The sequence below is a fragment of the Giraffa tippelskirchi genome, chromosome 8, assembly GCF_054371585.1.
Source record: "Giraffa tippelskirchi isolate mGirTip1 chromosome 8, T2T-mGirTip1v1.2.pri, whole genome shotgun sequence".
In the NCBI taxonomy this organism is placed as follows: Eukaryota; Metazoa; Chordata; class Mammalia; order Artiodactyla; family Giraffidae; genus Giraffa; species Giraffa tippelskirchi.
In genome coordinates, this window is record NC_137282.1 from 85,518,324 (window position 1) to 85,544,147 (window position 25,824).

Here is a 25,824-nt window from a genome sequence, read left to right on the forward strand (position 1 = left end):
CACATGCCAGGCATGAAGACCCTTGTACCACTATCATCTGAGTGAGATAACATCTCACATCCTCTGGTCTTTGCTCAAATGACATCTTCTCTCTCTCATCTGGACCCCTCTTTCTCAACCCCTTTTCTCTCCTCTACTGCTTTTCTATAGCATACATTACATACAACCAGTACTACCTGATTTACTTAGTCATTTTATTGTTTATTGTTTGCCTCTCATTCAGGAGTATATGCTCCATGAAGGTAGAAATCCCTGTTGTGTTCATTGACAGGACTCAAATGCCTAAAATAATTGCCTGGTACATCGTAGGTACGCAAGAAACATTTGCTGACCAAATAGGTGTATTTTTTCAGGTGGTTCATTGGTAAAGAATCCACCTGCCAATGCAGAAGACTCAGGTTTAATCCCTGGGTCAGGAAGATACCTTGAATAAGGGAATGGCAACCCATTTCCATATTCTTGCTTGGAAAATTCATGGACAGAGGAGCCTGGTGGGCTATAATCCATGGGGTCGCAAAGAGGCGGACACAACTGAGCAACAGAGGACACACACAAATATTTCATGTTCCCTACAACTTTATTGCTTTCATTAAATTATTTACAAAATTCTGTTTGGGGCCTATATCTTTACTGCATTCCAAGCAAACAATGAGAAAACCTACTAGACAGGCCATCACCAAATAAAATAAGAATTCAAGGACCTTCTGGAGCTGAAACGCTGTCACTGTGACTGTGCCACAGTGAATGAGGAGAAATGATCAAAATCAAGATCAAAGACATCCACAGAGGCCTGGATATTAAGGGTCTCATGAAGCAGAGTAAAAGTTTGAATTGTGTTTTTAGGTCATTAGGAAGCCACAAAGGTTTTAGGCAAGGGGTTGGGTAAAGACTGAGTATCATAACAGGTGGTTGATAAGGGCCCCTAGATTGCTCCGAGAGCCTGGCACTGCCCTGTTTTTATTTAAGGCTCTATCTGTCCCTAATCATCTGATGATGCATAGTTTAGCAGGCGTGCCTGCTGGGTAGGGCTGTATTAGCTCTAAGTGAAGAGTCAACTCATCTTTAGGGAGCCCGATTTAACACCTAGATCCCCAAAATTCAATGTGTGGTCTGTAGATCAACAGCAGCAGCATCACCTAGGAGTTGGGAAGAAATACAGAATTCCAGGTCCCCCTCTGGACCAAAGAAACTGAAGTCTGCATTTTAACACAATCCCCAGGTGACTTTGATCCATGTTAAAGTTGAAGTACTTCTATCCTAAAAGAAATCAGTCCTGAATACTCATTGGAAGGACTGATGCTGAAGCTGAAGCTCCAATACTTTGGCCACCTGATGCGAAGAACTGACTCACTGGAAAAGATCCTGATACTAGAAAAGGTTGAAGGCAGGAGGAGAAGGAGAGAATAGAGGATGAAATGGTTGGATAGCATCATTGACTTTATGGACATGAGTTGGAGCAAGTTCCAGGAGTTGGTGATGGACAGGGAAACCAGACATGCTGCAGTCCATGGGGTCGCAAAGAGTAGGACACGACTGAGCAACTGAACTGAACTGAACTGTACTAAGTGACTGAGCACACACATTATTTATATTAACATGCAACAGGTTTCTTATTTTAAACAAATCAATATTTTTCATTTCTGTTTTAATTTCTAATATAGTATATGTCAACATATATAGTCCATGTAAACAACAGCTCTGAGTCCTCAGCAACTTTTAAGATTATAAAATGTCTGCAGATCAGAAAGTTTTGAGAACTGCTACATTAGAGCAAAGTAAAATGAAGACTGAAAAGCCTCTTGTGGGAAAGAGACTTTTCAAGTAGATTGCTGGGTAAGCAGGATGGAACATACTGATAAGAAAGAAAAAAAGAACCTGCTTATAATATAAATAAACCTAACCATGAGCAGGAATGGAAGTGTCTAAATTAGGTTCTCATTGTTCTCTTTATTGTGGTTATTTCCTCTATCATAAATAACCCAACTGCTAAACCCAAGTACATTCTCCACTGAGCACCCCGCTGTTCTCTCCTCCCAGAATGCTCTTCTAACAGTTACTCATATAACCAATTTCCTCACCCACCTCAGGTCCTGGATCAAAATTTATCATCCCCAAAATGCCCACCCTTACCACCCAAATCAAAAGTGCAACCCACCCCATGCCATTCACACACATTTCCGCCTCCCTTCAGCCAGCTTGATTTCTTTTTCACAGACTTAACCACCTACTAAAATACCATGTAACACATTTGTTTAGTACATCTGCTGATACTATCTTCTCCTTCTAGAATGCAAGCTGCAAAAAGGAAACTTTTTGTCTGTTTTGTAATCTATCCCCACCAACTCTTCTAGAACAGTGTCTGGTACCTGGTGCCTTACTGTAACTATTTGTTAAGTATCAGGAGAGTGAGTTTTGCATACAGAGGTGGTGGAACTTAGAGATCAAGATCAGCTGTTACAATGAAGCAAACTTTGGACTTGAATATTGGTTCAGACAATTACCAGGCTCAAGCTCTTCAGCAAATTATTACTAATAAATGCTCTAGCCCTCAATTTTCTCACAAGTAAAATTCTACCTCCCAGGATTATGGTGAGAATAAATAAGAAAATACCTGAAAACAGCATACTGCCCGGAACTTAGTAACTGAGCATTAATCACGCTGCTGTGGTTATTGCACCATTATTCACTACTTTATCTTTTATGCTCCCAGGAACCAGTGTCCAGGGTGTACTGATTGGATTAAAGGCAATGCAGAGCCTCAGGTTCACTTTTGCTACATAAAGAGTAGCTCAATTTTTCATCACTCAAGAAGATAATACTTTTCCAGACTCAGGGATATAAGTAAAATGGATTTGATTCATTGCATGTCCATGCTAGAAGCAACATGAGAGGTTATATAGTTCAACCTTTATTTTAACTTAACAGGTAAGTAAATGGAGGCCTGAGGTGAAAAAGTGTTCTAAAGATCACATAGCTTTTTAGTACACAATAGAACCTAAAATCCAGATTTCACATTCCCAGGCAATATTTTTTATACTCTAACTGGCATAGAAACTGTTTATTTGAGTATTTAATCCCAAAGTTTTTATCCTGTGCAAGATTAGCATAGAGACATAGAAGACAATATTATGTCTGCATGGACCCAGGATGCCTCTTGAGTGCTCAGCAGCCACTGACAAAACATGCCCATTATCTTTATAACTCATTACTAATGGTTTGCACAGGAATAAACACTGAACAAATAAATCCTACTTATACACTGATACTTTATCACGGGGGGCTTCCCTGATAAAAGAGAGGTTTCCTTGATTGCTCAGTTGGTAAAGAATCCTCCTGCGATGCAGGAGACCCAGTTTGATTCCTGGGCCAGGAAGATCCCCTGGAGAAGGGATAGGCTACCCACTCCAGTATTCTTGGGCTTCCCTTGTGGCTCTGCTGGTAAAGAATCTGCCTGCAATGCAGGAGACCCAGGTTGGATCCCTGGGTTGGGAAGATTCCTTGGAGAAGGGAAAGGCTACCCACTCCAGTATTCTGGCCTGGAGAATTCCATGGACTGTATAGTCCATGGGGTCACAAAGAGTGAGACACGACTGAGTGACTTTCATATACACTGAAAGAACACTAACTTCCTTCATAGAACCATGTAGAAAATCCTAATCAAGGAAAGATAAGTCACTGAAGTTATTGCTGCAGAGAATTTTTTTTCAACTTTAGTATGTTAATTTTAGATCTGTCAAGCTGTATCTATAAGCTGCACATTTATATTAAAATTCATTAATCAATTCAGTCAACTATTTTGCTTAACTGTTTCCCTGCATATTGCTCAAAAGTGTCAGAAACAGTAAAATCCATGAGCTTTAGTTCTATTCTTATGAGTAGCATTTCCTAAATATATATTCAAAATTGTCCCACACACTTACATACAAGTAACTATAAAGCTGGCTCTCCCATTTGCACAGACAAATGACCAAATGATATGCATGAAAAGAGAAGTTGTATAAAAATTCAAATATGTGAGACAGTCTAGTCTCTGATCAGGTCTCAAAAAAACAAAAAGGAAGCTAACAAGAGTTGCTATGGAAATATGTTTTAACCACAGAAAGTGCTTTAAAGATCCCTCCTATTTGCCAAACATAACCACTCAACTCTAGTGCACAATACAGACCCATGCAAATCAACATCATAAAACAATATATGGAATGCAGTGCCATGGTAGACCTCCAAGACAGAACAAAACACTGAAGAATAGGAAAGTTCCCTCTGGTAGTTGTCTATGAAGTGCTTTACCTGAAGAATCTAATCTTTAATCCATCTTGCACTCATTCATTTAACAAACATTTATTAAGCACATGCCAAGTAGGGTTTTGAGCCTCTGGAGTTCGAAGATGAATGACATTTTGATATATTATCCAGCTTAGAATTTGGGAAAGAAAGTCCAGACCAAATCTGTTTTGAAAGCAATAGGTAGATAAGGAAATGAAAATAAAAACTTCCAAGTTTAGCTGGGATAGATGTCACACAACCCTCTCTATTGGGCAAAGGCTAAATATATAATTATCCAGGGTTAACTGAAGGAGAAAAACAACCAGGAAATGTAAACACTGTTCTAACAGATTAAATCTAAGTTTCAAGGGTTGAATAGGAAATACAGGCAGTAATTTCATCATGGCTAAACAAGAAATACATGATCAAGAAAAGGCAAACCAATGGTAAGTACATAGAATGAGAAGGGATGAATGAATGGAGTTATGAGTCTAAAGAATATTCATCCACTGAGGAAAGCAGTCATGATATAGTCATAGATGACATCCTCCTACGTGGGCAGTAGGACATCTCAGTAATAAAGTACATTTATTCCCACCACATTTCTTACCCCAAAAGATAATACTCAGGGCCAACACAAAATACACAACAGATTAGGTGGTAGTTAGCAAAATACCAAATAATATGGGATAACAAAACATCTTGGATCATTTTAGTCTTCGGGAAATCAAGTGAATAAACACTGCCTATTCATTTAGTTCTGGAAAGTTAAGCAATGGGCAGTATTTGGCAAAGCAACTTACTTTTGCCAGCTGCAAATAAAGAATTCCGGAAGGGTTCTTTATCTTTTAGGGCCCCAAATTTCTATCTACCAGCTCTGAAATCATGGCAGTCAACCAGTTTCTCAAATAATCCCATGAAAACAATTCAGGCCTATCCATTCACATTTATTTGCTTGCACGTTTCCCCAGTTTTCCTGCCTAAGGAGATACATTGCGGTCTGGGGCATACACTCTATAAAGTGGGATAGCCTGGGTCAGAATCAAACACATCCCTGCTGGTTGTGTGATCTTACAAGAGTTAATATTCTCAGCTTCAATTTCCTCATCTGTACAAGGGAGACTATGGAAGGAAACTACCACTAGAGATTGCTGTGAGGCTTAAGAAGACTACCATATGGTGAGAGCTCAATAACCTTGGCCATGATTAGCAAATGATATTCTGAGCAAAGAAGAATGTGGGGTGGACTTCCCTGGTGGTACAGTGGATAGGAATCCCCCTGAAGGGGAACACGGGTTCAATCCCTAATCTGGGAAGATTCCTTATGGTGCAGAGTAACGGAGCCCAAGCACCACAATCACTGAGCCGTAGTCCTGCCACTACTGAAGCCTGTGCGCTTATAGAGCCTGTGCCCTAAAACAAGAGGAGCCCCTGAGATGAGAAGCCTGTGCAATGAAACTAGACAGTTGCCCCCGGCTCGTGGCAAGTAGGGAAAGACCACATGTAGCAATGAAGACCCAATGCAACCAAAAAAAAAAAAAAACACACATGGCACCAATGGCTATCACTGGCCTGAAGAGACAGAGTGCAATCAGTATGGCTTTTTAATGTTTTACTGTCCTTCTTACTAGGCTCCTGTTTAAATGAATTCAAATATAATTATATGTCACTATTTAGTTCACCTATGCTATATGGCGGCTTCCCAGGTGGCACTAGTGGTAAAGAACCCGTCTGCCAACGCAAGAGATGTAAGAGACACAGTTTTGATTCCTGGATTGGGAAGATCCCCTGGAGGAGGAAATGGCAACCCACTCCAGTATTCTTGCTGGGAGAATCCCATGGACAGATGGACAGAGGAGCCTGGTGGGCTACGTTCCATAAGGTCACAAAGAGTCAGACACGAGTGAAGCAACTTAGCATGCATGCTATATGGCCCTCTAGAGGTTTCATGAGGTCTTTCTGAACATCCTCTTTCACTCTTTCACCTGTGCTGATGCTCACATCTAGAAGGATTATGCCTCCATTCCCCTCATCAGTTAAGTTCTGAGTCAGTTAGTTCTCATTCTAGCAATCCTTTTGGTGTCCAAAGAAGGAAGATCCCACAATTGAGCCCTCATCTCCAACTTCATCCAGCAGGGGCATGGACAGTGTATGTCCCTAGGATAATGCCATGTGCAGTGTGGCTCAGGGGGCAAAGAGAAGCAAGAAGTGGGGAAAATGATTCTGAGAATGGTTTCAAGAACAGTGAAAGCTTCTAGACCAAAGAGCCTTGCTGGGCATGGCTGCCTTGGTTTCCTTGTCTCCTTACCAGTGCCAAGACAACAAACTATCCCTGAATCCACAGTGGAGAACTCTTAAAAGGCACCTTAATGAGTCCTTCATGCCTGCTCAGAATGCACAAGCTATGTTCAATGTACAACAATTGATTAGATCTTCAAATTATCAAGCCAAAGATAACTATCAAAGTAGAAACAAGCTGAGAAAAAAAAAAAAAAGGTCTTTTTAAGTGAAGGAAAAAACAGTAACAGGAAGTAGAGTCATCTTTTCTGACCTCTTGGGTACCTTTTACCCTGATCTTTAACCTACACAGGCTGGAGCCTCAATACACCATGATCTTGCAACCTTGGACCAGCAGGTTTGGATAAACATCCCCAGGACCACTGTTGGAGTTTGAATTATTACTGGTGCTTAGAATACAGAAATTAAAGCCATCAAGCTCTGGGTCCCTTTAAACCAAGACTACATACATCATCAAAATATGAAGTTTTTGTAGAATTGGTCCTAATGATCCCTACTCTGTGATGTTTTGAGGGGTCCTTCCTATATAGAGAGCTGAAGGACCACTTGATGTATGAATCCAGCTTGTTTTTTCCAACTTCCCGAGTTTATTCCCAGTGATGCTGGAAATTTATGGAAAGAATACCATGTCCAAAAGAGAACTGGCTTGAAGCAAAAACTTTACAAATGTGAATCTTAAAAAAAAAAAATTGGCTCTATTTTAAGAACTGTCAGAAGAATAATTAAAATAAAGCTCAGGTGTGGTTATCTGAATATCATATAACATACTTCAATATTAACAGTATATTGGCTCTTATAAAAAGATAAATGCCCAGTGATGAGGCAAAGAGTAGTTGACGTGAATGAGCTCTAAATGGAAAGAGACTAATTGATCTTCAGCTATTTCTCCCTGAAAAGAGAAGAACGTACTCCAAATATGTAGTTGTTCTTTCAATAACAGCACCATGCATATAATATCTGAGGGCTCATGTTATGTGTTGGTAAGATTACTATCTGTGTTTTGTCTGTGGATAACCAAAGACCAAGGGAAACATATAACTCCTTAGGTAAGATGACCAACTAATATCTAAAGCAAAGCTACTCTCTGGAGCAGCTGGAAATGCTTGTTAAAAAAATCTGTGAAAGAAGGTCAATCTCACTATTCTCATGACTCTCAAAACCTCCAGTGGGAAAAAAAAAAAAAAAACCCTACAGGGGGAAAAAAACCCTTCAGTGCATATCACCTGGGAACCCTATAAAAACTACATATTCCCAGGGTCCTACCCCCTTGAGCATGCCTGAGAAGACCTAGGAATTTCCATTTACAACAAGCATTCTAGGAATAATAGACATATAATTAAAGGGTTGGAAATAGGGCCTGCAGGTAAGGGCCAAAAATGTGAGTTATTTGGAAAAACAGAGATAGGATTTCATTTGTTTCAAGTACTGTATATATAGATTATAGATAATAAAGGAGCAATTTTCTATTTCCACTACACTGAACAACTTAGAATTGCGACAGGAGACATATAGCACAGTATAGACTGAAATATACCTGTTTCTAAAATGCCCTGATTAGCACCATTTCAGAGTCTCTTCTTCTGTCCTGTTGTTTGGACATGGCAATCCACTGGCAAGGATGTGCAAGCTTTCAGAACAGTCATAAGCAGGGAAGAGAAGACCAGGAAAAGCACTGCAGATCATAACCCCCCCCGCCCCAGGAACTCCAAAGGGAGAGAAAACTGGGACAGAGCCAGGGTGTTCCCAGATGCCCATAAACTCATCCACAACCAACAGCCACAGAAAGGGCCCAGAGCCATGGCTCTTCCAACACTTGCCCTCTGCTCAGGCTGATCCTCTTCTGTACCCAGGCCTGAATGTACATAAAGGTGTGATGTCAGCAACGTATGTTTTGGTTGCCACCCTGCTAACCTGCTTTCCTCAAGTCATGGGTTTTGGATTCATACTAACAGAAGCTCAGAGTCTAGTTTACTAGATTTGTGATCTTCTAACAAATTACTTAACCTCTGCAAGTCTCAGTTCCCTCAGCTGTAAGATGAGACTAATAAAATCAACCCACGGGGTGTCGTGAGGATTAAATGAGTTAAGAATGAGTTAAGATGTAAGGCCACATATACACTCAACAAATTATAACTTTTTGTCATTTCTTTTATTGCTTTAGCACTACTGAAGCCTTTGATACTATGATCACTCACATCATTATTCCAACGGATCCTAAAGTTCTTAGACTTCAGTGAAAGTTCAGGAATTACAGGCCAGGGAACACTGACTGCTTCAGCCCATTCCCACTTTTCTCTTTAGTATCTAGGAAATCTCTACAATCTTCCAACTTAACTGCGGTAAGTGAATTCATAGTTAAGGGTTATCCTCTTTGTCACTGGCTCAATCATATTCACCAATTTTATTAATATCACTTTCATTTTTATTTTAGGTTAGAGTATAGTTGATTAACAATGTTATGTTAGTTACAGGTGTACAGTAAAATGATTCAGTTATACATATTCATGTATCTTTTCTTTTTCAAATTCTTTTCCCATTTAGTTATTACAGAATGTTTAGCAGTTTCCTTTGCTACATAGTAGGTCCTTGTTGGTTATCTATTTTAAATAAAGTGTTACCCTCTTTGTTACCGACCTAATCATCTTCACCAATTTTATGAATATCTTTTTTTTTTTTTTGAGATCATTCAATATTTGTCTTTTAAAACAGTGTTCTCTATGTCTTAAACTGAAGCCATCATCCTAATGATGGAAATTTCAGGCACTGCAACAGATTTGAAGTCAGAATGCAGGGGTTAGAAAGATCGATCAGTTATTCTTCATTCACACCAGTTTGTAAGAGATCAACTAAGAATAAGCAGAATCAGATCTTCCCATATATCCAACTTTATTTAATGCTGGGATAATGTTGAGACTGGGCATAAAGTTTGGCTAGTGATAACATGTGATTATGAACTTCCAGTTTCAACACCCCTTTTAACCTTCCACCCATAACTACTTTCCAGAGAAACTGTATACTTCTCCCTGCCTGAAAAAGCCATGTCCCCATTCTCTCCTAGAGAAATCTCAAACATTCTTCAAAGATTAAGTCAGAAGTCCTCCTCTGTGAAACCTTCCCTATAACCTGAAGTTGAAGGTAATAACACATAGAACTAAAGAGCTGAAAGAAAGTGTCTCTGATTTTATGGCTTGGATATATTCCATGTTTTAAAGATGCAATTGAAGGGCTTTTAGTAGGAAAATACTGACTGATTTTAACTCTCAGCATTCTACCGGAATTATAATCTTTTTTTAATGCTTTGGTTGTTTTTTTCATCTGCACATATTTGTCTTAAGACCTGTTTTCACAGGAAACCAAGAAAAGCCATTTCATAATATTCATGCTTGTGAGGATGTAAGGAAATGACCACACTCATGTGTTGTGTGGTAAGAACACACATTTCACAGATCTTTTTAGGGTAATTAATAGGCTATCAACATTTTTTAAAGGCATATCCTGGGAACAAGGCATTCTTCTAGAACTCTATAGTAATCCACCTAGGAGCACAGAGAGAAATATGAGGATGTTCTCTGCAGAATACTATATAATAGACAAATGTTGAAAATATCTGTCAAAATGTCTGTAAAAAACAGAACAACTAAATTACAGTATAGGCATTTTATGAAACACTGTGAAGCTGTTTAAAAGGTCAATTTAAAAAGCATGAGTTTGATCTATATTTACTAGTAGGAAAGATATTGATGATATACAAGTGAGCAAAAAAATTAAAATAAAAAGGCATGAGTATTGTGTTCTGTATCTGTTATTTTCTGCTCTCTTTCCAGAAATACACATACACACACACCCCTCAAACTATTAGCATGGTTACCACTGGGGAGGCAGATGCCTTAGGGGTGGAAGTGGTAGCAAAGGTACAGAAGGGGCTACAAAGGGGAATGCCTTTCTTTTTTTAAAAAAAAAAAGTGCATATTGCTTTAAAAATTGAAAAAGAAAATAAATGTATTAAGATATTAACATCTGAAACATTCTTTACCATTTTAATTTTTCTTAAACTTCACAATTAGCACTGGCAGCAAGAAAAACTCAGGGGATGTTACCAGTACATTCTCCTTCTATCTCACATATATCAGTGTAAAAATGTGTTGGGACCAAATTTAAGGGTGGAAGTAACCTAAAATGCTATTAACAAGGGAAATTATCTGCTGACACTATTGTCTTATATATAACTGCTAGCTCTTTTAAGATGAGAAAATCCACATGAACAAAATATATTTCAAACACTCATTATAATTTTCATAAGCAAAATAAGGAAAACCACAATTACAAAGGCAAACAGGAAATTAAACCCAACAATAAATGTATACCTAAACCTCCTGTATATTTTTTCTTTCTTTATTCAGGAAATTAAATGATCCTGAATGACAGTGATCTGCAATCTCTCAAGTGTTTAAGAGCAAGTACAGCACTGACTTATGAGAAAACTACAGCAAACAATGCTACTGTCGAGAGGATTCACTAGTCTTGAAAAAAAATGCTACAAAAAACTATCCCCAAAAGGCAACCCATCATGAACCAGCATGTTCATGTTTTTGTCTCCAGAATTTGCTTTCCATAGAATTCTATGAGGGAGAGTGAGTTTCAGGGAGAATCTACTGGCTAGTTACAGTGAAGCCCAAAATGCAATGAGAACGACATGGGGTGGTGGTGAGACACATGGCCCCTGCTTGGCTGTGTGATTATAAGCAAAGAACACTGAGCCTTGACTATAAACTAGGAATAAATATATAAAATGACAAGGCTGCTCTGAGGATTAACAAAAAAAATGTGCAGCAAAGCACTTTGTCTAGATACTACTACTCAGGTATTGCTTTTTGTCATCATTCCATTTCTGTTCTTAAAAACTCCCATGTTGGGATGAAAAACAGTAAGATGATCAAAAAATGTAAAAGATTTCAGTAATACACCATTTTTGTAAAACTACTCCTAATGACCTATGCCTTGATCGATATGACTGGCAGATATCTATGGAAACTCAAGAGGAACAAATAGGGCAACATTGACAAGCAGCAGCAAATAATGTCTATTAAAACTACTTGGTTAATAATACGGGGTCCATTCATTTGGCTAATGTTTACTGAATATGAACTCTGTTTCACACACTGTGTTAAATGCTATGGACAGATAGTATTGTGTAAAACCGAGCTTCTAACTAACAACTCAGAATCCCTGCAGATGAAAGGTATTGAAAAAAAACTACATAATTCCAAGTATGCAGTAGTTTACTTAGGAGGGACCCCAGAAATCACTGTGAGGAAATGAGGAAGTGAGACAGGGAAGGGAGAAAAACTAATAAAGAGTACACTGACTAGCCAGTTACTTTCATAGTAGAGTAGTCAATTATCCCTGAGGACTGAGGAGTTCCCAGGACACAGGACTTTCTATGCTAAAACTGAGACAGTTTCAGGAAATCTGAGATGAGTTGATCACCCACCTCTGTCAACAACTGGGTCTCAATCATTGTGAAGGCCTTCTGAGGGACTGCATAGAACACAACTTAGAATTACCTCAGTGAAAGGCAAGAAAGTATTTATCCACCAGCCTTCAATGGTTGAGGATCACTCAAAGGCATTATTTTTCAGTTACTGCCCACCTGACACATGCAGCGAAAAGGCCTCTCCTGTGTCCAAAGAATGCCCTCTGAAATAAAGACACAGGAAGATGCTGGCATGTTTATGAAGTATCTGCAGGCAGACTCTAGGGTCAGCCAAGGGGACATGGACAAGGCATCAAGGCCATCTGATACATGATTATTCTTTTCCAATCTGATGGGCTAAAGAATGAGCTCAACGCTGTTTTCATCAAAATTCCCTAATTAGTGTGGAGTTTTGACCTAACTTCATATTTGCATCCCTTTTTGAGCATTTGAAGACAGTTTGAGGGTAGTTTATTTTCTCAGCCTCAGACAACTACTCCCAATAAAAAGTTTCACTGAATTTATCTAGAATATGTGTGTGCTGGGGTGGGGACAGAGGTGGGGAGCAGGGCAAACTCTTCCGTGGGAACTGAAGTTGAGAACTGACAGCTTAGTCATAGCATCCCCAGTGTCAGGATCCTTGTTACGCTTCCCTTTACCTTTCAAGGAGAATTGAGATCCTTCAGTTTTATAAAGCACATTTCTTAGGTTCCCACCGAGTTGATTAATGGTCATGACTCATACTTGTGTCTCTTCCAAGGTCACATACCCATTTCCTCCTCCCAGGTATATTTGCAGATCACCCCTAATTCCCTGAAGGCCTGAAACCTGTAAGCCTGGGTGAGCACCGCCTCCTTTCACTTCTGCTGTGACCATCGTGGTCCATTTCTATTGTCCCCAGGACTCAAAATTTTGAATTAGATTCTAGCTGACTACTAGGGAAATCAGGGCTGTTTAATGGAACTCTGAGAACAGTTATTACTGACACCAACACACTCAAATCTCTGGTGTAATTTAAAAGCCATGACACTGTTTAGCCTAAAAGCTATAGTTAGAGGGACTCACTATATCATAATAAGAACACAAGCTTTGCACATTCAGAAGATAAATAAATCATAAGTTCAAACTGTAGGTTCTGTCACTTTGTTAAACTCTCAAACATTTCCCCAACTACCCAAGGCCTGACCTTATTAATTTGATGTGGTTTTATGCATTCTATCTCACCACATTTCTTAGGACATATGTTATGGCCTTTTACCAAGCTTATCCTATGATTACAGACAGTATCTTAGAATGATGACCTTTTGATGGTTTCGTTACCAAGCAAGAAGCAATCTGTATAATTCCTGTCCCATAAACTAATTGCTTAAACTTTTCCTGTTAACTTTTCATTGCAAAACTTGTCCTTTGGTTTCAAGGAATAAACCAGCCCTCATTTTACAGAGAGAGCAGCTGAGATCCAAAGATGTTAAATGACTTACCTGAGGTCACTCAACTTGCAACCACAAGTCCTCTTCCTAGGTTACTTGCCTTTCATCCACATCACACATCATGCATGTCTTCTTGCTTATCTGGAAAGAAGAGAACATGTCAGGCAGTTTCTCTCCATCCATGTGCCTGGCTCAGACCTGAGTGCTTTAGGATCTTCCTCTGTCACCACCTCTGTAGACAAGAATGAATGTCAACAGCACCTACAGTCTCTTCCAGACATTTGGTGCTCACAGTGTCCTATGCAGACAGCTATTCACAGTTTCATAAATAATGTATCTGTCTGCACAACTCAGGTTCAAGGCCCCTGAGGACACACATCATAATTATATATTTCTTTTCAGTTTCCCATCATGCTTAAATACCTGCCACTATGCATATGGAGATGTTTCACAAATATTTAATGAGGATGATAATGATAACTTCATTGATAGAACCATTTTTTTAAATGACGTTGTAGGGACTAAAATTATATTAATATATATATGATCATATGTGCATGATTTATATGTATATATCATAAATAATATATATGCATTATACACACAGAGCTTTAATTTTTATTCTTGAGATTAAAATTAATTTTGGAAATTAAAATTAATTAGGTTTAGTATTGAAACACTAATAAGAGATATTGGCTTCCAAATACAGTGCTGTCTGTGCAGAAACCAGAATGGAATCCACACTAGTGCTCCACTACAATAAGGCAATGGAATTGTTCCTTGTTATTATTGTGTTTTTGTTTTTATGTTTGTTAGAGTAATTGCATTACAGAACTAAAGAGATAAATTTGCATTTACAGAGCTGACAATTTTAGTAGACTCCTGATGTGAGATGCTTTATTCAATTTACTTCCCCAGAGATGGCGAACTCCCTAAAGCTGAAGTCCTGTTCTCTAACCATTTAAGAAACTGACTGAAATCCAAAGGCAGCTTTGTTCCAGAGTTAAAGATCAAAGGACTCTTCCATGGGTTAGGGAACAACAGGGCCAGAGAAAAGCAACTCATATTTTTTAATCTTGCCACTGCTCTGGCAAGGTGGTAGGAATTTGTGATTCTGCCTGCATTTCTTCTGTAAGGTATATATGGAGACCTTTAAAGTTACTGGTGGAAAAAAAGTTAGGAAATAAGACTTACAGGAGAAAATGTAAAGAAAAGGCAAAAAGAACAGGAGGTTTTCACTAAACAAAGATCAGAGGTGGTTTTAACCTTCAGGTATTTAAAGGTAAGCCATGGTTTTACATTTTTACCAAAGTAAGGCAAGTATGAATTGCCACAGGGAAACTAAGAATTTTAGGCAAAGAACAAAGCAGAAGAAAGCATGTAAGGAGAAGAGAATGCATTGCTAAATTCACAAGGTACTTTGAATGCTCCAAATTGGGAATTTTGCAAAGCAAGGAGTCTGAGCTGCCACACCGTGGACTAGTGCAATGAGAATAGACGTTGGTATGTCTGGATTGAAGGCCAGAGACTTCTTTGCTTCTTCCACTAGCTCAGTTTTTTTTTTTATTTCCAAACTATGCATTACAATTCATTAATAGGCTATGAAATCAAGTTGTCACAGCCAAGACTTTTAAAAAATGGTACAGGACAGATTCTATCAGAGTGTACTGCAAGCTTTTTTTAAAAAAAGATATTATTGTTCTATGAAACTTTGATCTTTGATTTGGTTATGTGTATATGTACTGAGTCAAAATGTAAAATTTTAATATTTCTTACACGAGTCCCAATAAAATGTCTGAAACCACACACACACAAAAAGAAATTGGCATGTCTGGGTAGGCACAAAATTCTCAAAGTGACAATCTTAGCTTGGATCTGTGACCCAAATCTTCTACTGCCCTAAAGGAAGATTAATAATAAGAGCCCAGTGTTTCAGAGGCCATGGAGTGGGTGGTATCCGGGGAGAACAGCTCCTGGCAGGACACTGTGGGTAATGTACTCAGCATTTCTGAAGCCATCAAAGTGTCTGTCAATCAAAGTCTAAACATTTGGGGCTTTCCAGGCTTAAAATTGTCACTCTGAATGTAGTCAACAAAAATTAATGAATTTAGTGAACTCTGCCCAACTACAAAGCATACGACACCACAGGATACGGATACTAACACTGATGCCCATTCCATCAGATAACAATTCTGCCTGTTCAGAAGCAGAGCTAGAAAGAATGAGGACTAGGAACTATCACAGAAACCACTGATCTACATGGTTCTGTGGTGCTGGAGAAAATAAAGTGAGGAAACAGGCTTTCCTACCTGAATAGAATTGGTATGGTTTGGCACAATTCCATGTAAGAAAAAAGTATCAAGCTTTTCTGTATTCCTTATGTAAGGTGAAAGAAGAGAAGAAAGAAAGTGAAATGGATCAGTTGTGTCCACATGGACTGTAGCCTGGCAGGCTCCTCTGCCCATGGGATTTTCCAGGCAAGAATACTGGAATGAGTTGCCATTTACTTCTCCAGGAGATCTTTCCAACCTAGGGATCCAACCTGGGTCTCCCGTGCTGCAGGAAGACTCTTTACCATCTGAGCCCCCAGGGAAGCCCTTATGTGAGGTGGTATTAGAAAGAGACATGGTCTGGGGTATACTCTGCCTTTATCTATAAGGAAGGACACCAAGGTCAATATGAGGCTGTGCACGGATAATACTTTGGTGTTCTGCTTCAAATTCTTTTTGGAATTGGGTAGAATATAAGACATAATTAATTTTTTTAATAATACGGAATTTACAGGTTAAACATGGCACACTGACAAGGAAATACATTTAATTCTGTCTTCATAACTGAACCTGAAAAAGAGCAGTAACCATTCTATGTGTCCTTCCCCAGAACTGGACATCAAGTTCCTAAGGCCAAAAAGCTGTCACTGATATTAGATCCCAAAGAGAATCTGATAGGCTGGACTTAGACCAGCTAAACTGTGTTTACATTCTTAAATCAAGTTTATTCTGAGTCAATGCATAAGTTATCTCATGCATTGTATCATGAATATTCCCATATGGCTACTGGTCAGATCAGAAACAGCATTTCCATAAGCAAACAAAAAAAAACAAACTTTTTTTCACCTTTCTGTGACTCAAGGAAATGAAATCCTAAAATATGACAGTACATTGACAAAGGGTCAACTTTTGAACCTTGTACTTTGGATGTCCAGAAGTCACTGATTAGAATGCAAACATCCTTGTCATACCTATTATCTTAGACCTTATCAGCAGAAAAGAAAACTGCCTTTTATCTGTACACAGTCTTCTAATCAAGTCTTCGGTATAACTCACATACATTTTTATAATTTCCTTGCTGGAAAAAGTTAACTGAAAAAAATTATTTGAAAATAACTGAGGTCTATGTATAGAAGATTTGTTTAACCTCACACAACTGAATCATTATAATCATTGAATTTAAGAAGAACTGATGATCAAGCACATATAAAATACTAAATTTAACTAAACTAAACTAAATAATGAGTAACACCAGGATGTATTCTCTGAATGTAATGTTTAATGTTCCCAAATGTTTTAAGTGCTTGATATAATTTGTAAAAAAGAAGAGAAGTTTATTTTCAATGTTTTCTGAAGTTTATATTCTTGGCCACTGCAGCATTCTTGCCTGGATAATCCCACGGACAAAAGAGCCTGGTAGGCTATAGCCCATGGGGTCGCAAAGAGTTGGACATCACTGACTGAAGCGACTGAACACACACATTCTTGGGCCACCAATGGACAGCAAAGCTCTTGTGGGACTTGAGGCCTAAGCTGAGTACAGAGGTGGTAGTTTGGGGTGGTGGAAAACAGAGACCACAAGAAGCCAATCAAGAGCAATATTTGCCTCATAGCACTCAACCTAACTCAAAGACCTTGCAAGTTTAGTTTCCAAATAAAATGAACCATCAGAAATACAATCAGATTACCTGAGAAAGGCAGGTACCAAAGTCAGGATCCTGGAAAAAGCAGGACGGAGATAGTCATGAATAAAGGAAATCTGTCTCAGAAAGGATGAGGAGACAACAAGAGACAAAGTGACCAACAAAAATAAGGGGAAGTCACGGATTTGGATGGTGAGGCAGGGGATGTTGTCAGTGAGCGGGTTGCAACCGGCCACGTCTCTTCCATCCCTTGACCCGAGCTTGTCATTCATTGCTCAGCCAGCCTCCTTCTCCACTAGGTTTCAACAGTCTCAGTGACAACCTGGGTTTTTCTCTCCTTGGCACCTACATGGCCAGAATAAAGTACTGGGTTGGCCAGAAAGTTTGTTAGGGTAGTTTTCCACAAGATCTTACTGAGAGCCCAAATGAACTTTTTGGCCAACCCATACTTAATTCTTGTCTGTCATCTAGCATATGCTCAAAAAATATTAATTGGTTTCCTTCATCCTCTTAACCACAAAATAAGAACCCAGGATCAGATGTATGTTCCAACTAAGAATTAGAATGAATTTATACATATTAACATTTCAAAAATATTTTTGAACTGTGGAGAGGGTAGAGTTATACCTGAAAAGTTTCACAGATACCGTTGAGGGCTGGGCTCATTAAACTACCTTGTCAATGAATCCTGAAAAATCACAAGTTTGGATAAAACTCCCTTGTGGTGTTAACATGCTTCAAATTAGTCACCAAGCCACTGACGCTCCACAGAAGGAATTCACACTCCCCAGAGCCTTCTTCCCACATCCAAAGAACTTTAACTGTTCATCATCGAGGCAACTCGTGGTCACCGTTCCACTGGAAAGCTTCTTTTTAAATCTGTGCAGTGTGCTACTGTGTCAAACTGAAACACTGCATGTGCTAAAATAAGTCAGAGATGGCTGGCCAGATTGGGAAAAAAACATTGTGGGCAGGCAACGAGAGAAGAATTTGGCAAGAAAGGAAGTCAGAGGGGATTTCCAAAGTCTCCACACTGAAGGATAGTGATATGGATTTCAAATAACTCAACAGCAGGTTAGTGGGGAAAACCCACCGGTGGCAGAAACCAAATTATTTTTGAAAGAAAAAGAACTTAAAGACTATAGAAAACAAATATCAAGATATTTCCCTATAATTATCAATTCTGCTGTGAAGAAACAAAGGGGGAAAATCACTTCATGACAAACACCAAAACCCCTCTTCACTCCATGTCCTAACACAGATGTTTTTCAGGTTTCTGAAGAAGAGTTTCCAGTAGTTTCAATCTCTACAATACTATACAGCATTTTTCCAAGGTTTGTAGTATCTCTATTTATGCATGCATGCACGCTCAGTTGTTCAGTCATATCTGACACTTTGTGACCCTGTGGACTGTAGCCTGCCAGGGTGCTCTGGCCATGAGATTCTCCAGGCAAGAATACTGGGGTGGGTTGCCATTTCCTTCTCCAGGGGATCTTCCCAACCCAGGGATCGAATCAGAGTCTCCTGCATTGCAGGCAGATTTTTTTAATCACTGAACTATCAGGGAAGCCATCTCTATTCATAATATCTAATAATAGTAGTGCTGTGCTGTGCTACGCTTAGTCACTCAGTCATGTCCAACTCTTTGTGACCCCATGGACTGTAGCCCGCCAAGCTCCTCTGTCCATGGGGATTCGCCAGGCAAGAACACTGGAGTGGGTCACCATGCCCTCCTCCAGGGGATCTTCCCAACCAGGGTCTCCCGTAGCCAACATGTGGACTCTTCACAAAGATATGAATCGGTGTGATCCCAGACAAGACACAAAAAGTACAAACTCAAATGAACGCTCAAAGTTCTCCAAACACACTCGCGCACACACAACAACATAGATAGGAACTAAAAATTGGTTTCTTTGGTTTTGAGTCACGGCTTCAACATAAAGAATACCCACCCACCCACCCCCGCCCCGTATATCTGCACCATAAAGGAAAGGAAAAGATGAATATGAGATCCTGGTTTTATCACTAAGATAGATCCTTTCTTTGTGTGAAAACGTTGAGAGTTTCTCATTGCCCACAGAAAATTTGCTGCCAAGCCCACAACCCTATGTGGCTTTTTAAAGAACAAGGAAGTACCGTCGCCTGTCCCTACTCCTCAACCCCCCACTCAACAGGCCACATGCTCAGACTGCCCCACGTGGGCCACAGCACCTTCTGAGTACAAACAGTCCTGACCACCAGAGGAAACGTGCAGAAAGGCTTCCAGCCCCTAGCCATCGAGGGAGAAAACAAATACCCTCTCAGTGCACACAGAGAAAGCAATTTCTCTGACAAGGGTGTGGCCTAGGGCTGCAAGAAAAGGAAATACAGTTGCCAAACCAGACCCAGGGCAGCAGAAGGGCATGAAATTGTCCTTCAGCTGGTGAACCATGTAGGGCTAGCACCTTGCTGACCTCATAACTCATCAAAACACAGCAGATAAATTGTCCTAATAGATGGAGAAATACAACCCTTTGAAAGTCCTTCCACCTCCATAAAGTTTTGGTGTATTTAAATAATATTTATATTCTGTATGTTTATCACACCTGTTTTGTGTATTGTGAATACATGGATTTTCTCTCAAAATCTCTGTAACACAAGCCAAGAAAATCATTCAAAAGTTATTTCCATTGGAAAAAATTCTAAGATTGTTCTCTCTCCTGTACAGTCATATGTAGAAGGCATCCTTTTAGATGGTTACATCTCTCTGATTTTTCATCTTCAGTTTGGAAAATTAGCCTAAATGAATGCATCTTCAGAAAACTTGGCCTTATTTCTTTAAAGCAAATAAGTACAGCATGCAAGCAACATGCCCAAGAACAGAAGATGGCAGAGAGGAGGAAAACCAGGTCCTGAGCTGACATTATCTTGGCTTGTGTATTCTTTAGCTACCTATCCCCATCCAGGGAGAGGCAGTGCTGATTTTTCTTTCTGGTGAATGAAGAAAAGAAACTGGCGTATCTTCCAAACTGTATGACGTAAGATGTCATTAAGTATATGGGAATGTACTTTAGGGCTTCCTTCCCTGACAGCTGGGGTTCACAGTGACCCTGCAGACCTCCTAGCTCCTATCTGAGGTTTGTAGGAGGCAGACAGGCTGTTTTGGGGTTGAATCACTTTCTGAAGAAGGTACTCAGTGTACTTCAGCCAGGCTCTCAAAGCTCTGCCTGGTCTAGGTAGGTCTCCTCCTTATCTGGTGGACACCTCCAGAGCTCAGAGACCAGGAAAAACAGCTGGAAAAAGATCATATGTGAGGATGACTAGAAGGGAGCTATTGTAGTTAGTCAGAATTAATAAAAAGTTAAATATCAAACTAGAAGCAGTCCATGGCAGATAGAAGATGGCCAGAAATCCTTTGATATTCTTCTCTTTGAGAGATAGAGTCTCTTTGCTCTCCCCCTGAATCTGGGTTGGCTGGTAATTACTACCAGCTGAAGAGAGCGTGGCAGGAATGAAACTCTGGAACTCAACTCCAAGAGGATGGAAGTTTCTACCTTAGTCTCTATGAGTGCCGAGCAGTCTGACTACCCTGCTGGAGAGACCCTGAGACTACACACAGAGGGACAGGGCCCAGTTGAACCCCACTTCCCAGCCATCCCCACCAAGGCAATAGGCATGTGACCCAATAGAGCAGACTGGACACAAGTTGAATATCACTAACTCCGATGGCTGCCATGTGAAGCAGACGAATCACCCAGCTAAGGCTCACCTGAATCCCTAGCCACCAAAATGAAGCCATATAACGAAATGTTCTTATTTTAAATCAATAGGTTTTAAGGTCAGTTTGCATTCAACAGTAGATAACACATACACAGCCTCTGGGAAGAGTAATAATTCTGAAAACAAAACCTTCCATTACAGAAAACTTGATATATTCTAAATTTTAGCCACCAATTAAAAAGCAGCTTATAATCTGACTATGCTCCATAACATGCAAGGAAGAGAAAAGCTAGAGAGAAAAAATAGGTACGTCTTGCCCACTGGGGGCTCCCCTGGTGGCTCAAACAGTAAAGAATCTGCCTCCAATGCGGGAGACCTGGGTTCCATCTCTGGGTTGGGAAGATCCCCTGGAGAAGGGAACGGCTAGCCACTCCAGTATTCTGGCCTGGAGAATTCCATGGACAGAAGAACCTGACAGGCTGCAGTCCATAGAGTCGCAGAGTCGGACACAGTTGAGCAACCTTCACTTTCCTTTCCTTTCCTTGTCCATTGGCAGGGCTTCCCAAAATAGGTGTCAGGTAATAGGTATGTTTCTCAAAGTTGTAACTAAGCTGGATTATTGTACATCTTTGCAACAAATATCCATAGAGCAACTACCACGTCAGTCATTGTGTTAACCACCAAGGTCATAAAAATGATTAAAATATCTCTGCCCTAGAAAATCTTGCTCTCTGGTAGGCAATCTAATATGTAAATTTTTAAATTGGTTTAAATAAGGAGTTGGCAAACTTTTTCTGTAAAGACCCAGATAAGTAAATGCCTCAGGCTTTGCTGGCCAGCTTTGTCAAGAAGTTAGTGTCAAGAAGCTTTAGATAATATATAAACAAAAGAGAGCAACTGGGTTCCAATACAACTTTTATTGGGGGGGGGGCAGACACTAAAATCTGCTGCTGCTACTGCTACTGCTAAGTCACTTCAGTCCTGTCCGACTCTGTGAGGCCCCATAGACAGCAGCCCACCAGGCTCCGCCGTCCCTGGGATTCTCCAGGCAAGAACACTGAAGCGGGTTGCCATTTCCTTCTCCAATGCATGAAAGTGAAAAGTGAAAGGGAAGTCGCTCAGTTGTGTCCAACTCTCAGCGACCCCCTGGACTGCAGCCTACCAGGCTCCTCCGTCCATGGGATTTTCCAGGCAAGAGTACTGGAGTGGGTTGCCATTGAATGTCATATAATGTTCATGTGCCTTACATTATTCTTCTTCTTTCAATTTTTTTCAGCCGCTTGAAAATGTAAAAATAATTCTTAGCTCCCAAGCTGTACAAAATAGGCAGTGGGCTAGACCCGATGTTCAAGCCATAGATGGCCAACCTTTGTTTTTTAAATTTGATCAGAAGGGCCTAAAGCAGGTAGAATTTGCAAAATAAATACATGAAAGGTTAGCACTATCAGAAGCATTTACTGTTTTGGATTGCCATAGATACAAAGATCTCCTTTCTATTTCTGATTTCTCCCATGCATAAGGGCATAAACCATCTGGAAGAGCAGGCTCAGATGGTTTACCAGGGAGGAGCTCTGGGAAGCATCAAAACCCCAGAGGAGAGGAGACGCTGGCCAAGGAGGGCAGGAACCATAGAGACCAATGGGGGAGGGCACATCAGCACAGGCACCTGAGGCTGTGTTAGCGTCAAGCAAGAAGCACTCAAAGAGCCAAGAGGGATTTGGATAAAGTGCCATACGTATGAAAAAAATCTTCCCACTTTGCAAAACGCCCAGTGCCCTCACACAGAGTTCATCTTGGAATATACTTAAGACACCTAGAGCCAGACAAATTGGGAGCACAAAGGTAAATAAAGAAGAGAATTTAAGACATTCTTCTTACTGAATGATTATTTCTCAAGTTTTCTTCACCAGGTTGCCACCCACCTTTCCTTTATTTATTTATTTTTTATTTTAATTGGAGGCTAATTACTTTACAATATTGTGGTGGTTTTTGCCATACATTCACATGAATCAGCCATGGGTGTACATGTGTTCCCCATCCTGACCCTCCCTCCCACCTCCCTTCCCATCCTATCCCTCAGGGTCATCCCAGTGCACCGGCCCTGAGCACCCTGCCTCATGCATCGAACCTGGACTGGCGATCTGTTTCACATATGATAATATGCATGTTTCAATGTTATTCTCTCCAATCATCCCACCCTCGTCTTCTTCCACAGAGTCCCACCTTTCCTTTAAATGTTGTCATTCCATTTTATGCTGAAATAAGCTTGTTTTGGCCAGAGACTTGTAAAGGTTTGAGGCTTTGCCTATTTACAGTTTTGTTTTTGCTTTGTGTTTATGCAAAGAGCCTTAAAAGTCACTGGAAAAATTTAAAATTTACAGAGTAGCTCTTCACAGGAAAACTGTTGCTCATGCCACCCCATCTCCAGCTAGCCCACCCACTCTGTCCTCCAAGTATGATCACGTGAAAGAGCTATCTCTATTGAGAGACAGAAAGAAAGTCAAAGACACACACACTTCTACCCTTTGTAGTTGAGAATGATGTGTATCCTGGTGCATATCCTTCCTGCCTTCTTCCCATGCTTTCAGCGGCATGAAAGTATGTTCTCCCCCCAAGGGCAGCAGCTGTGACCTACATTTTCACATTCTGATGCTCTTTGCGGCTTCCTCTTCCCCTCATCGGGCCTAGGATGCCTTCGTTCAAAGCACGCTTTCCAATAGCTGGTGGCTTTATGTCAGGCAAGTCCCTGACTGTTTCCATCATTCTGTGTATGTAGACACCCAAACAAGAATGAGGTAAGCACATAAACCTAAGACAGGTCTGGTCTGTTTTGGAGAGAAAAAAATAAATGAAGTCTTAGAATGATATACAGGCAGCATTTTGCATGATTTATATAATAGCAGCTAGATGTCTAATGTAGGTTTCTTTTCAATCAGAAAGTCATATGATTCTTCTCCTGAGTCCAAATTAACCACTTCGATTTTGCTTAACTGATAAAAACAAAGGCCTCCAATAGTCAACAAAATCATTTTTTAAAGTAGACTCCAGAACACCTTCCTGACCTTGCAAATCATGCTTTATTTTTTCACTTAATGCTTTAGCTCTTACTGACAGCATGTAATAAAATTTTTAAAATGAGAATGTGGTAAAGTTTTGCTTTTATATTAGTGTTTTATGTTAGAGTAAGCCTAACTGTAACCTTATGGATATATAACTTGTTTAGATAAGAACAGCTTATGTAATCATTGTTTCCCCAAACACACAGACAGCACAAATTTGAGATCTAGAAGGAGGAAAATAAGGAAGGAAGGGAGGCAGGGAGGGAGGCTCAGTTTCAATCAAAAACATCATACGTGGCTCCATCTCTTTTAGTTGGGATTTCAACTCTATAAATGTTCCTCCCCACCCATCCCTCTCTGTCTGATCTGGTGAGAAGCTTGGCTTTTTCCCTTACTGAGAGAAAAACTCTTCATACCTTCTTTCCCTACAAACATCAGAAACAACTCCATGATGTCAATGCCTAGAAGGTACGTCCTCAGCCAACAAGGATCCTTCAGCCCTTCCAGATATGATACCACCACTTCCCTCTTTACTTTGCCAACAAGCTCACCATCCTTCTACCATCGCTGTTCTTCCAGTATCTGCAGCTGCCAAGATCAAGAGGAGGAAGCTTTCCTTTCAGGTCAAACAATAGCCTTGGATGATCAAGCACCACGTCTTGGAATATGCCTCTTTTCCCCATTCATCGGAGAAGGCAATGGCATCCCACTCCAGTACTCTTGCTTGGAAAATCCCATGGACGGAGGAGCCTGGTGGGCTACAGTCCATGGGGTCGCTAAGAGTCAGATATGACTGAGCGACTTCACTTTCATTTTTCCCTTTCATGCACTGGAGAAGGAAATGGCAACCCACTCCAGTATTCTTGCCTGGAGAATCCCAGGGACGGTGGAGCCTGATGGGCTGCTGTCCATGGGGTCGCACAGAGTCGGACACGACTGAAGCGACTTAGCAGCAGCAGCAGCAGCCCCATTCATCTCTCCCCAAAATATCTATGTTCATCTCCTACTCCCTGGAACCAAAGTTATCATCCTTACAGTAGTCATGTACAGATGCAAGGGTTGGACCATAAAGAAGGCTGAGCACTGAAGAATTGATGCTTTTGACCTGCAGTGCTGGAGAAGACTCTTGTGAGTCTGTCAGACAGCAACGAGATTAAACCAGTCAATTCCAAAGGAAATTAACCCTGAATACTCATTAGAAGGACTGATGGTGAAGCTGAAGCTCTAATACTTTGGCCACCTGATGCGAAGAGCCAACTCACTAGAAAAGACCCTGACGCTGGAAAAGATCAAAAGCAGAATGAGAAGGTGACAGAGGATGAGATGGTTGGGTGGCATCACCGATTCAATGGACATGAACTTGGGCAAACTCTGGGAGATGATGAGGGGCAGGAAGGCCTGGCATGCTGCAGTCCATGGGGTCGCAAAAAGTTGGACATGACTTGGTGACTAAACAATAACATCCACATAGCAAAGAGGTTTAAAGTTGCAGACACTTAAAGTTGCTAATAAACTGACCTTAGAAAGATTATCTTCCGTCATCTGAGTGGGTCCAGCACAAGCATGAAGCATTTTTAAAAGTGGAAGATGAAAACAGAAGAAATCAAAATGATACAATGTAAAAACAACTCATCGTTCCTGGCAAAGATGGAGTAAGAGGAACATAAACCAAGGAATACAGGCAGCTGT

At 40.3% G+C, this 25,824-nt stretch overlaps 1 long non-coding RNA gene across 18 annotated transcripts in view; it reads right to left on the minus strand.

Moving 5' to 3' along the window:
• Positions 1-25,824, minus strand: part of LOC145516377 (uncharacterized) — a 523,613-nt gene that overhangs the window by 317,132 nt on the left and 180,657 nt on the right. For 10 of the 18 annotated variants that reach the window (XR_014061342.1, XR_014061343.1, XR_014061332.1 and 7 more), the window contains one exon: positions 13,516-13,605. This is a non-coding gene — a long non-coding RNA (uncharacterized LOC145516377). Of the gene's footprint in view, positions 1-9,072; positions 13,606-23,711; positions 23,902-25,824 lie in introns of those variants that run through there. The other 8 variants (XR_014061335.1, XR_014061336.1, XR_014061337.1 and 5 more) reach the window with 5 other exon arrangements.